Here is a 14047-nt window from a genome sequence, read left to right as displayed (position 1 = left end):
AAGCCAAGGTAATCCAAGAAATACGCACTTTATTCAGCTTTTTAATTTCGTTTCTTCCGATTCACGAACCTCGTTATCGCGTGGGAGAACATTTACTCTCAGAATAATAAATTATAACCGTCCAACCAATGTAGAGCTTTACAGAGAATGCAACCAATGGTAGCAATCGACGTTACCGCCACCTGCTTGAAACTCTCGACAGTGAGATTTTCAACTCTTTCCATCGTTTTATTTACCATTAGACATGGACGGAAACGGCAGCATGAAACCGGCCTAAAGAAATGGAACCTGAAATATATTATGTTACAATTTATGACCTTGACAGCTTACAGAAAACACTTTGAGGTAACTTTGAAAATTTAAGATTTAGTTTTCAATAATATTGTTTTTCTGAGCATAAAATTGTCAAACGATACGTTATTAAAATAGATTAACACGTATCTTCCTAAGAATGTTAAAAATTCAGTCACATTTTTTTTCGACTATCGATACTAATATATGTATACAAATCGCTTATACTTTTCCTACCAGAACTTTTATTAATTAAAACCGCAATAAATGTTCTTTTAGGCATTTGGTAATGAAAACATAATCCAACATTTGAAATTACAAATTCATCTTTCTACTTAAAAGGTAACTTCATTGCTTTTCTGTTAGTCTAAATAAGAGTTATAACTGTTATTAGCACAAACTTTCAGGCCATGTTGCTGGACCAAATTCTATATTTTCACGCACGTTAGCTGCTATTTTTTCGCAAATGTTTAGTAGGGGAATCTGAAGCAAAGTGAAATACTTAAGATGGCTCAGATTTTTTAAAATGAACAAATCGGAAATTTGTTTTAAAAATTGCAGTACATAAAGGAAGAAAGTTGTATTTTGTAATAAAACTTGCATTAAAACATTTTTTTGGCAGTAAAATTGTTCGTTCAAAAAAAAAAAAAAAAAAAAAAAAGTGGAAAATGTTCACTTTTTTTTATGGGGCAAAAAGAAAAAAAATGAAATATTTTTTATTCGATTGTGAAAAATATTTTTGGGCAAATTAATGAGAAAATAAAAGTATAATTGAACAGTTGAAAAAATAATAAAACAATAAACTATAAAATAAATCAATTAATTAAAACACGAGGGAAGAAATTATTGCATAAAATTGCAAATGAATGAGAAAATAAATGAATGAATTAATTAATAAGTGAATTTTTAAATGAAGGAATGTAAATAATTTAGTTAATAAATGAATACTGAATTGATTTAGTAAATGATTGAATAAGTAAACGAAATAAAATATTTCACTTTAGCCCATCCACTTTGCCCCGCATGAACTTGACTAAATTTGAAAATTATTAAAAATGAGCTAAATATTAACTAAATAAATACTGTCCCATCTATTAGAAGGTTCCAGGTAATATTTAAAACGTTAACAACAAGAACCTTATCGTTTGATAGCATCGAAATAGTTTTCGACTTAAAAACATATTTCAGTTTGAACATATTTTGAGCATGCTATTTCAGAAAAAAAAAAAAAAAAAAAAAACTTTTAAAATTTTGAGAACGACCCCATTACGCCTAATAAACGATATTTTAACAATTTACTGAGTATAATTCCATGAAAACTAAGAAAATAAAAGCAGACGACTTTTATTAAAAAGTCAAAGTATTGCAGTTTAATTTGTTTTAATAAGGCAACAAGGTTGAATTTTGTAAGGAAGGAAAAAACATTACATGTTTAGAAATGTTAAGGAAAAAAAGAAACAAAGTTTCTAAAAGACGGACTCATGGTAAGAAAACGAAAAGTTATGTTCCGCCCGGAAATACATTCCATTTATCATTAATTTTTGTTTTTATTCTCGAGTAGAATCATTCATAAACATTCGACTTACTAAAGGTATGCCTTGAATTCCGGTTTTCAATAAAAAATCCTACAGCTCTCCTACCGCTTGTAGAAATTTTGAACAAACTTCATCTTATGCAGAAAATTTCAAGCTTTCAAGTGGCTTAAAATTTAAAAATGTACATGCAATATTTCGTCCTTTTTTTTCAAATTTATGTGAAAAAAGAGCTCAAAATTTAAAAAGAAAAGTAACAAAATCGAATTTTAGGTGCACACCTCTATGCTACAACTAGTTTTGTGCCAAGTTTCATGAAAAACGTTCGCATGGTGTAGGAAACAGGTCAAACAAATTTTCTGCTTCATTAACTGTATAGATTAAATTTTAATTATGAAGTTGTTTTGTTTTTTTTTTCTTTTTCTCCGTGAATGAGTTGTGATTTAGCTCTTAAACTGTTTGAATAAAAAAAGTTTTCCTTTCATGTGATATTTAATATGAATGAATCTACCTGTCAAAGTAGTCTGAAATGTATTTAAAAATACGACTTTGAGAAAAATTGAGCAATCAGCCATACGGCATGGAAAGAAGGTTCGAAAAGAGAAATGAGGAACGTTTCAAAAGTTAAGAACAATGTTTCGAAACATGACTGTTATATGTGATTTCAAAAAATTTTATCCGTTGGAAGCTAATTCACGTATTTATTATCAAATACTTATTTACTTATTATATATTTTTGAAATATTAATCTTGTGTTTACTTATTTCAAGTTACACATTTGGTTCTCTTATTATATTTGAAACTAGTGGCACCCGCACGGCTTTGCCCGTAGTAGAAATATAAAAAGTCATTTGGTTCGCCTGTATATTAACGAGCAGTGGATGATGAATTTCCCGCCAATTGACTACGTTAAATGACTCGCCCATGTTACGGTTCCACGATATGATGATTTCGCAATCTCTATTCCACGTTATGATCATTTTCTCGGAAAAATGTTCTTAAAATTGGTATAGAAAAAGAACAAAATCGAATTTTCGAAAAATTACTTCGAGGTACACATCCCTATGCCACAAACTAGCTTTGCGCCAAATTTCATGAAAATCGGCCGAACGGTCTCGGCGCTTTGCGCGTCAGAGAGATCCTGGCAGACAGAGATCCGGACAGAGATCCTGACAGACAGAGAGACTTTCAGCTTTATTATTAGTAAAGAAAAATCTTTTCCTGCTTAAACGCGTAACAGTCCTTTCACAACAAGTTTGTCTTATTGAGCAATCACGATAGCTTATTGTTCTCATTTGACGATCCTTGGCGTTGTGGTTCCTTTTTCAGCTTGGACCAGGAGCCTGTGCAGCACTACCGCCCACCGGCTCCTCTGGTCCTATGCACTGTCCGCTTCTCCTGGTTAGTGGCGTCCATGTCCTATTCACGCACACTCACACACACGTGCCGTTACACATATACGCACAACACGGAAGAGGTGCCTGGAATAGGGACAGGCTTGGAGGAGACAGGAGCCGTTTCTAGAAACAATAACTCCAATGAGTAGGGTCCTATCGCGATTGCGAAAAACATAATTTGAATTCAAATTAATTTTTTCTTTTTTTATTTTTATTATTTTCTTATGTCTTAGTTATGTGCTGCCGTTGGAAGAAAAAGGGCAGTATCTGCAATTTTTTAATTTTTCATTTCTTTTTGCCTTTTTTTTTCAACTATTGTGCTTAAACTTTATTGTTTAAGCTTGCCAAGATTGCTATTATTCGTATTGAATCAGAAACGCGTTTCTTTAAATATCTCAAAAACTCATTTCTGCAGTTGCTGCATTTCGCCTTCTTACGGCAAAATACGTTTTAACTGTTTTATTTCGTTACTCAATTTAAAAAAAAAAAATCATTATTTATGCAACACAAATAATATTTTATCCTGAAAATCCCTCATTGTGCCCTTTAATTGCATTTTCTTAAAAACTAAACGCATTCTCTTTTGGAACGTTCTCAGCCGCCGAGATTCGAATATCCACAATTCTACATTTTATACGTGATACGAATTAGTAAAGATTCTTTTCGTTCGAATTGATGTCTGCAAACACGGTGAAATGCAAAACTAGTTTCTCCGCACAAAACTTCTTTTCGGAACGTCGAGTTTTCTGCACTGACTGCGTGATATCTAATTCCCCTTGAAAGGTGGAAAGACAGAAGATGATGTTCTGTAAATCGATTTCATGAGTTCAAGCGAAAGTTCTTTCTCCTACGTTTGTTTAGATCCGAATTCCTTTCTTAACTGTTTGGGATATCAATTTTACTTAACAGAATCCGTAATACACGAGTTATACGTGCATGTTTCTTCCGGCGCTTTTGTTTACTTGGTTTTCTTTAACTTTCTCTCTCTCTCTCTCTCTCTTTTTCTTTTTTTTTAATAGATAAGTTTCTAATGCACTCTTAAAGAATTTTGTTCTAAAAATGTTTTGAAAAAATAGTTAATGATAAATAATAATAAAAAAAAAACACGCGAATAAGTAAGTGAATACATAAAATATGATACATCTCTTTTTAAATTAAATTGTTCATTTTTTTGAATCATCATGGTTTATTTTTTTCTATAAATTAAACTATTTTTTATAATCCTCATATAAATAATAGCCAATGATCGAGTAACCCGCGAGTTTTGACAATGAAACTCGCGCCACGGCATGAAAATTTGATACTATGGTTTGGTAATGCAGGAGAAGGCTTTATTGTGGCAAGGCTGAACTCGATCCGGTAAGTTAACTGTTTTACTGGTAATACTGTCATTTCAGGCGAAAGAAGAAACGTGAGAATGGTCAAAAATGAACGCTACTTACTGGAGTTCAGTGTTAATCCACTGGAGTTAGGGTTGAAATTTCAAGTATCGAAATATCATCAAACAGGCAATAGTTTCGTTCAAATGTAGAAGCAATTTTTACCCGTCATACCTTGACGGGCGATTTTCTAGTGCAATAATATTCATATTAAGATTGACGGGAATGGTTATTTTGCTCTTGGGAAAACTATCCACTTGTTTCATTACTTTCTAATCTTCACAGTTTTGGTTATACTTGCAGTCGTTTATCTGAAATTTAAAAGTAAGTGAATGTTCACACTTAAAGAAAAAGTATCTAAAAATAAAAACTCATCATTACTAATTAACTGTAGCGACTTAATTTTCTCTGATTTCAAATGCAACTTGTGAATATAAAGAGATAAAAAATGTAGAAGCAAAGTCGGCGGTGTCTTGTAAAACAGAAGCTCCAGAGTTCGTTATACGGAGAAAAGCTGATTTTCCGTTAACGGCATTTTGCACCATATTACAACAGTGTGTAGTACGTCTCCAAAGTTCGATGATATTGAAATCGTGTTGAAAATTGAAATAACAACTAAACGCTTATTGTTTGATTAAGTGGCGTGACATCGTTTACAATACAGAAAAAAAAAAAAAAGAGTCAATTGTACTGAAAAAATAAACAATTGCAGTATCACTTTTTACACCACGTGACTTTCACTGCGAAGCACATAGTACCGTATTTCCCCCGGCTTGCCATGTCCCAAATTGTATGGTGGTCGGTAAAGCCGCCTACCAATCAGTAGCGTAGCTGCAGTGTTTGCCGTTTGGGGCGGTTCCTCAATTAGCTGCCCTTTAGTTGCGAAATAGCTAATACATAAAACTGTCAAAGGTGTTAAAATAAAAACTACAAATTTAATTTTAAAAAATACGTAATTAATTTCTATAAACGTACTTGCAAAAGAAAAAGACTGAAGTTCATTTTAGGCAATCTTGCAGAAGGAAGGGCTATCAAGCTCTCCCACCCGCACAACTTTTTAAGAACGAAATTTTTGGTTACCTTTGTGGAATTAAGGAAAAGGGGTGAGGAGTTCGACGTTCCTCCCCCGAAAATTTTTAAAAATCAAAGTTTTCGAAACGCAGTTTTAATCTTTAGAGACATGAGGTGAGAAGGGGGAGGGCGATTAAGGTATCTCTCTCAGAAAAAATCCGACATTGAAGTCCTAAAAACGTATTTTAGGCTATCATTGACCATGTTAGGAGATCAAGGGTACTCGGGGTTCAAGTGCTGTTTTCACAAATTGATATTGAAGTATCGATGTTTTAAAAGTGTTATTTTAGGCTATATGTTGAGAGATGAAGAAATAAAACTTCTGGGCTTATTTGCAGTGGTCTAAATAGAATAGAAAATCCAGACGTTTCGTCAAGCTCTGCGGCTGACATCATTAGTGGATGAGATCGATGGCACTAGTGAGCTGCTCCGGTCGCTCTGCTATTTAAGTTAGCTGCTGGTAGCAGCCGTGAAAGCTTTAAGCAGTTTTCATATGTTGAGACTTTAGAAGAAAGGGTGGGAGTTTTCTCCGAGAAAGTTTTCTGAAATAAAGGCCTAAATATGTACTTTTCCGCTGTGTTTGCTACGTTAAAGGAAAAGGCAGGTTTACGGACCCTTCCCATAAGGTTTTTGAACATTGAGGTCTGAAGATGTATTTCTAAGCTTCTTATGTAATATCAGGGGAAGGGATGATAGAATAGAGGTCTCGATCACCTAAAAACATTTTAAAGCTATCTTTCGCGATGTTAAACTATAGAGTGGGGATGGGAAAGTTTCTCAACTAGAATTATTTGAAACATAATACGCTAAAACACATTTTTAGACTGTTTGGCCAATTTGAGGGCCCAAACCAGATACTAAATAAAGAAATTCGCTTACCTTTCTTAGGGAATAGACAATGTTTTCGGATAGATTTTCTACCCTCAAAAGCGAGAATACTGAAATCCCTTTTACTTCTTTTGAAGTAGAAAACTCTTCTCATGAATGAGAAATCAAAGCTAACTCTGAAACATATAAAGCCGCCCCTGTAAAGAGCAATAATTTTTTTCGTGCGCCATTTTACACCTCCTCCTTTCTTTCTTACAGTTGTCACAATTTTCCTAAAGGAAAAAAAAAGCAAGTTTTTGTTTCACGAGGAGGTTTTAAGGAAACTCTCTTAAAATCAAGCGTTAACTTTTTCTTACAATGAAAATTGGAAAATTTCATTGTTTTCCTCTTCCTGGATTTAACCTCTACAGTCTAAAAACACATTGGTCCCATGACTTTCCACTGTGGCCCTTTCAGAGGAAACAAGGAATTGTATTGATATACTATCAAGAAAAACACTTGTCTTGTATCGAAGTAATTTAAATCTGGTTGGTAGTGATACAAAAGTCTTAGATTTCGATGAGATTTTCTTTTTTACCTGCAGGGACAGATTAAAAGCATAATTTCCTTATTTGGAAAATACCTTTATTTTTTTCCACATCAAAAGGGTCAATAGAAAATTCCTAATAGTCTCCTAGAAAAGTGCCGTGCGGACCGCCCCCTCCACCTCTCTCTAGCTACGCTACTGCTACCAATACGAAGATCCCGAGATCGAACCTGCTGCTACATTTTGAGCTTTTGAATCCTCTTTTATTCAACCGTAAAGTTTAAGGATCTTTTAAACAGCGTACCAATAAATAACTAAACATTTAAAATAAAGAATTCGCAAAGTAAAAACCTTTTTTTTCCCAATGTTATGCTTTGAAACTACAGCAGTTTCGAGGATGAAACACCGGCAAATACGGAACATACGTAATGTATAAGATTTGTTGAACAAACATTCCTACTTCTTTAGAAGTAAAATTGTTAAAATTTTCTTTATGCATGCTGTAAATACTCCAGTGTTGTGCAACATAGTTATCATTTCCTTTTGAACCATTCATAAATTAATGAGTTAAAAAAAAAATACTTGATTGCACACAAAGAAATGGAGAATAAAAAAAAAAAATTCTGGTGATTATTTAAATTGAAAAAAAAGTAAATAAATAAATAAATACAATAAAATAAATACATAAATAAATAAAATTAAAATTATCACTCATGGCTTGTGATAAGTTTCCGGGAATGACCATTGTTTATGTAATTTGTTGATCTTAGCGTTCATCACACTGATTTGACTCGTTGTGTCTGTGTTAACGAAACTAAAGAGCAGTTCATTCAGAATAAGCAAAATTTGGTTATGATAAATGTATAGTAGAAATGGAAAAAAAAAATAAAATTTACATCAAAAGTGATTCTAGAAAATTTGACAACATGTGTAAAATCCGACTTTTCCATGGAATTCAGACACCAAATAGAGTTCAGCTCTTTGAAGATGCCAACAGTTAAGTAAAAAAAAAATTGAGGAAAAATCAATAAAATGTAGTTTACATTTGCTATGAATGGTAGTCATCGGGGGTTAGAAACAAATTCTTTTAAGTAATAAGTGTTTTGAATTTCTTTTTCAAAAACCAAACATCGGTACTTGCTTTGTGATATACTTCGAGACAAAATTTCTTAAAAACTATTTTTATGTGGTTATACATTTGCCTAGTATGAGTATATACTTATGGTTTATGCTTTAAAGTGAAATTTATAGAAAATAGAATACCTGAATAAGTTCTAAATGAAAGAAAACATAATAATCCCTCGACTACTGTTAAATTAACATCAAAATGTTTTCTTACTTTAACTTATTTAACCACAACATTTCTACTATAAGAGACCAATATAAAAAGCTAAAAAATGAAAAGAAAGAAAAATAAAACATGCGGTCACAATAAAAAAAAGTAAAAGTAAAAAGCGCTATTGAATAATTTTTGACTACATAACAAAATTCATAAAAAAATGTTGAAAACTTGCAATAAATCTTAATAAATACAAAATGAATAAATAAATGTATATTATTATTTATAAAAATGACCTATAAATACCTGTTTTTTTAAAATATGTTTGAAAATCTTTACCACAATATTTTATTCGTAAATGTGAAAAAATATTTGTTCATTAATTTTGCTTTCCATAATAACCTCAGGCCCAAGATATACAACATGATGCTTTGAAATCCAGAATTTTTTCACTAAATATAAAGCAGAATACCAAGCTAGTATAATATTTCAGTTGCTTTTGAGTGGACAACCTTTTATTCTAAATTGGCCATTAAAAGATAGAAATCGTTCAGTTTACGCACTTCTTTTGCTTTATCATCATTTTAAACTTCTTGTACATGTTGTTAAAACTAGCAAAGCTTTACTGGAGTACTAACTAGTGCTTGAAAATTGAGAAACACCTTATACTTCTAAATATAAAAGAAAAATCTATTTGTATAAAACAAAACGTTTCATAGGCGAAGATGTTTGTAGAAAATGTTGCCAAATGAAACTAAACAACCAAAACTTTCTTGAAATATTTTTAAATATGCATAGTAGAAATTGGGAGTACAAATAAAAAAAAACAACTATTGGAAATCTATTTCGAATTTCTTTTGAAAACAGAGAAATAAAATTCAGGGGGAATAGCTGGATTCCTCTTTACTTTTTTCAGAATTTTTCCTACAAAGTTATAAACATGGGAGACTCTCGTCCGGCTGAGATTAAAAAAAAATGAAAGATACAAAAATAAGATTTTGTTTTTCTGCTTATTATTAAAGATTTTAATGCTGTAAAAACTTAGTAAATGTTTTCCAGATGTGGGCTTATTTTAAATATTATGATCAGAGATAGCTCATGTATTTCTAAAGTGTTAAAAAATGCGTGTATCTCCTTATAACACAAAATATTTTCCCGTGCGCTTGATCTGTTTTTACAGCATTAATAAATCATACCTGATGGGACATTATACAATTTTATAAAATTTGGAAATGTAGAGAGATTTAAATAAAATAAGCATAGAAATGTGGATAAGAAACAAAATATTGAGTAGCAACTTTTACTGTCCAAAAATGCACAAAAGGTTTAAATGGCCAAATTTTGTTCATTTTTCTCACTTCCAAAAAGTTACAGCATCAACGCTTCCTCCATTCGAGAAAAGAAAAGAAAAAAAAAAACTTCTAGACTGCAATTATTGCTAATGTATTAACATCGAGCTCTGATACACATCTATATAAATAAAACAAAGAATATATGTGTGTATATTTATATGTACGTATTTACTTATGTGTGCATGTTCCCTATGCGAATCCACAGTTGACGTCGGATCTCGACCAACAGGGAGGTACTTGGGTTCCCAAGAAGGAACGTAGGGGGTTTTTCAAATGCCAAAAAAGTACCGAACTGTTTGAATTTTAAGTTTAGGGTCAGAAAATGACAAATGGCCTTTTCTACCCGAAATAATTATGCAATCATTTCAATTTAGCGCCATTCGAAAGCCCACGAAAAATACCCCTATAATACATTTAGTTCCTTCGAATTTCAAAAAACATTCAAGGCTGTAAAATTACCGAAAGTACGGATATAAGCATTTTCAAGCCTAAAATGAAACATCATTTTCATATTCGAAAATTAGATGATAATCAAGATCAGATGATAATTAAGAATTTTAGTTCTATTTATGGAGGGTTGCGTTTAATTTATTGGGGAATTTTTGATTTGCAGTTTTCTTTATTTAAGAATGATTATTTTGGCGGGAAATTTCACATTATTTTTTTTCTCTAATTGAAGCCTGATTGTTGAACATGCGTCACTTGACATAACTTTTATTTTCGAGGCAGACCGTGCAAAGCTGGGCAATGCAGATAGTAGGAAATACAATTTTTCTAAAATGTGAAATATAATGTGGAACATTGTTCTAGATTTTATTTATTTTTTTTTTATTCTAAATACAAAGATCAAAATACGTGTCTGTTTTTTTTTTTTTTTAATTAAATAAACAGTTCAAGCATCATTTTTGTCCTCAATGCTTCGAATTCAATTTTTGCCTCTGAAAAAGGCTTTTAAGAGTACATTAAAAATTCAAATTTAGAAAACATTTTAAGCGTAAAAGCTTTGAGAAAAGGTATGATTTATTTAAATTCGGTCCATGTATAATTTATTTTTATTTTTTGCATTTATTGCTGCATGCATCTTTTGCAGAAAAAGTTAGCTTTTTTACCAACACACACAAGGGAGAGTTTTCCAGATTTTCATTTATTTATGGCCCTTCAATTTTCCCCCTATAGCGGGGGAAAATTGCTTGTACATTTGAACAAAGCAATTCCCTGTTTGGTGATATTTTGATCGTTGAAATTTGAACCTTAACTTCAGTGGATCAACCCTAAACTCCAGTAGATAGCGTTCATTGTTGACTACTTTTCGTTTCTTCATTCCAGTGAAATTACAGTCTTACCATGAAAAGAGTTAAGTTACCGGATCCAGTTCCATATTGTCAGAATAAAGCCTTTTCCTGCATTTTAAACATAAGAAAAACATATAATCAAATTATCATACCGTGGCGCGAGTTTCATTGTTGAAACTCGCGGGTTACTCGATCATTGGTTATTATATATATATGAGGATGAAGATTTTCATTTTAGACATAAAAGTCGAAATACTTAGCCAGTGATTTCTATAAAATAAACATCAAACGCAAGTTCAGCCTAGTCCACGAAAAAATCACTTTTTGACCGTGAAACAAAAATTTTAGAGCACATTAAATTTTCAAATTTAGGGAATATTTTAGATGTAAAAGCTTTTAGCCTAATGACTATGGTTTATTTTAATCTGGTCTATGTATGACATTTACTGTTGCATAAACTCAGAGAAACAATACCACTTCCGAAAGAAAACCATGAAATTGCTCGCCTTTGAAGATGATGGAATATTCGGTTCTCATCGGTAGAAAGAATCCAGTGCCATTATCTTTCTGAGCAAAAACAACTGTGTTGAGATGTTTCTTTTCGCCTTGGAATGTCATTTCTCAGACCAGTGGCTTGAACGAAGGGGGGGGGGGACTCTTGTTTAAAAGGTTTTCGTTTTCCTTTTAATTCCTAAGAACTTCTTATTTTGGCGTTTGTAATGTTTCTTTAATAGAATTCAGTAAACAAGTTCTTTGATCTTTGTGTCTAAAATAAGAAATAAGTAAATAAATAACTAATCAGTTTAAAGAATAAAAAAAAGAAAAGACTACTTACTTTTTCTCATCATTGCTGGTCAAGAAGTTTTTTTGTTTTAAAAGATTCTTTGTGGAAATTAGGGTTTTATCTTTAATAATTTCTTTCAAAAAATACACTGTAAGTAAAATAGAACGGCGGGATTTTTTGTACTTCTAAATAATGTCACTTATTTATTTTCCATTTTAGGAAACACATCTAAAACAATATTAAAGCACATCTAAATAAAAGTTAAAGTACAATCAAAACAGCCAACACTATTTTATTTCAGTGAGAGGGGGAAGGGGGATTTTTTGATGCAAAAAAACTTAAAATTGTAGGCAAAAGTTTAGGCATATTTCGATGTGACTCCACAGTTGTGTAGCGCTGGTAAAGAGGGTTAGTATTACAACAAAACATATGTCAATATTATTGCTAATCTGTGTATCATTAGCCCTTTATGAAGTTTTTATTAAAACTTTAAGAACACATGCAAAAATGTTTATACTTTGAACTAATATTGTTTCTAATTAAAACCAGTGTTTTTTAATAGATGTATACATTGATTCTGAGAGGATGGGTGAATAATTAAACGATATAGTTTATTAAAATAAGGGTAAGGAAACTTTGTCAATAAAAGTCATTGGCATTGTCATAGTTTATTAATATCGCCTCTATTAAACCAGACATAAATAAACTCGGCCAAAACACACATTTTGCAATCAGAATTACACTGTAACTCAGTGTCACCGTTTTACCATCCAATGCTCTTTTTTTTTAAATCGTTTTAAAAGCGTGCTCGAATTTGAGTGTTTTTTTTTCTTTTTAATTTATGAGATCAAATACTTTTTCTTTCTTTCTTGCTTTTTTTTCAAGGATTTTTTTTTGCATTGCATTAACGTTTCATGATATTACACAAGATCTAATTTACGTGCCTGATGAACTTGAAAATAAAATATTTTGTTCCCCCTTAATCTAAAGCAATCTCCCCTTAAAGTTTTCTTACAGCAAACCTTCTAAGATGCGTCATTCCTTACATATATAGCATAAAAATTTTATGGATTGGCGTATAAAGAATTTTTCTTTTGACTTTAAAAAAAAATGCAAGTTTTTCTGCGACACATTTTGAAGAGTTTAATAGAACGCTCTAAAAAAATGTCCTCAAGAAAACATCCTTCCATATAAACTACTTTTAAATAAAATAAAAAAAAGCCCCCAAAAAACCCCTAAGAATCAAAGAGCAGAACTATTTACACTTACATACTATTTCCTACCCAAACCTAGAAATGAAATTTATTTCAGAAGTCCAGTACGAAAATCAACTAATCTAAACACCCAATTATAAAATAAACAATGCTTTTAATTACTGTATGGTAAACTATTTCAATACTTAACTAATTATTTAACATTTCTTAATTTTTATTCACCTTTTAAAGTCGGCGACACCTATAAACTACTACGCTACGTAACTAAATAAGTTTGGTTTTAAAAACTAATTTCGTGTTATTTCAATTAGTTTTTAACTTTAAGTTCGATGGGTTGTCACTTTGGTTAGGTAGTTTATAGGAGGCATCGACTTCTAAACATCATAAATATAAGATGATAATTACAAATATAGATAAATACAACCTTAGTTAGAGCAAATCATCTAAGATGCGTCATTCATTACTGGTACAGGTTCAAAATTTTATGAGTTGGCGTGAGAAGGAACTTTTTTTTTTGACTTCGAAAATACGCGAATTTTTCTGCCATATATTTTGATAAACTTAATAGCACGTTGCAAAATCATGTCTTTGAGAAAAAATTTTTTCCTTAAAATAGTAACAGATTTGAATAATTATATGATAAAATATTTTTTTGAAACATTTTTTAAGAATACTTTCGCTAAATTTGTTTTGCAAACGAGTAAGTAATGTCAAGTTAATGTAAAAAACTATCGATGAACAATTTCAGCTAACTGAAACTTTTTTCACGTATCAAGCTCTCTCTCAAATTCGTGAAACACAAATTTGAAGAAAAATACAATGCAAACATGACTCGAGATGACAACAACAATTTTAAGCACTTAGCGAAAAGTTATGTGAGGATACATTTAATTTCATGTTTTTCTTTGTAGTTAAAATCTTAAATTTCTATACTCCGAATTAGTAAATAAGAATCGAGTTTTTAAAATAATCATACTTAATTTGTATTTTTTTTCCATGTTCCATGGAATTAGTAAATAAGAATCGAGTTTTTAAAATAATCATACTTATTTTGTATTTTTTTTTCCATGTTCCATGGTAAAAATACCGGCAATATCTTTAA

The 14047-nt window shown here is 31.2% G+C and overlaps 1 long non-coding RNA gene across 1 annotated transcript in view; it reads left to right on the top strand.

The window, feature by feature from the left end:
• The first annotated feature begins 253 nt into the window (after positions 1-253).
• LOC129234646 (uncharacterized) overlaps positions 254-14047 on the top strand; it is a 116859-nt gene continuing 103065 nt past the window's right edge. Inside the window, exon 1 of the long non-coding RNA XR_008581558.1 lies at positions 254-345. This is a non-coding gene — a long non-coding RNA (uncharacterized LOC129234646). The remainder of the gene's footprint in view (positions 346-14047) is intronic.

The sequence above is a fragment of the Uloborus diversus genome, chromosome 1, assembly GCF_026930045.1.
Source record: "Uloborus diversus isolate 005 chromosome 1, Udiv.v.3.1, whole genome shotgun sequence".
Taxonomy (NCBI): Eukaryota; Metazoa; Arthropoda; class Arachnida; order Araneae; family Uloboridae; genus Uloborus; species Uloborus diversus.
This window is presented reverse-complemented; position numbering and strand designations above follow the sequence as displayed.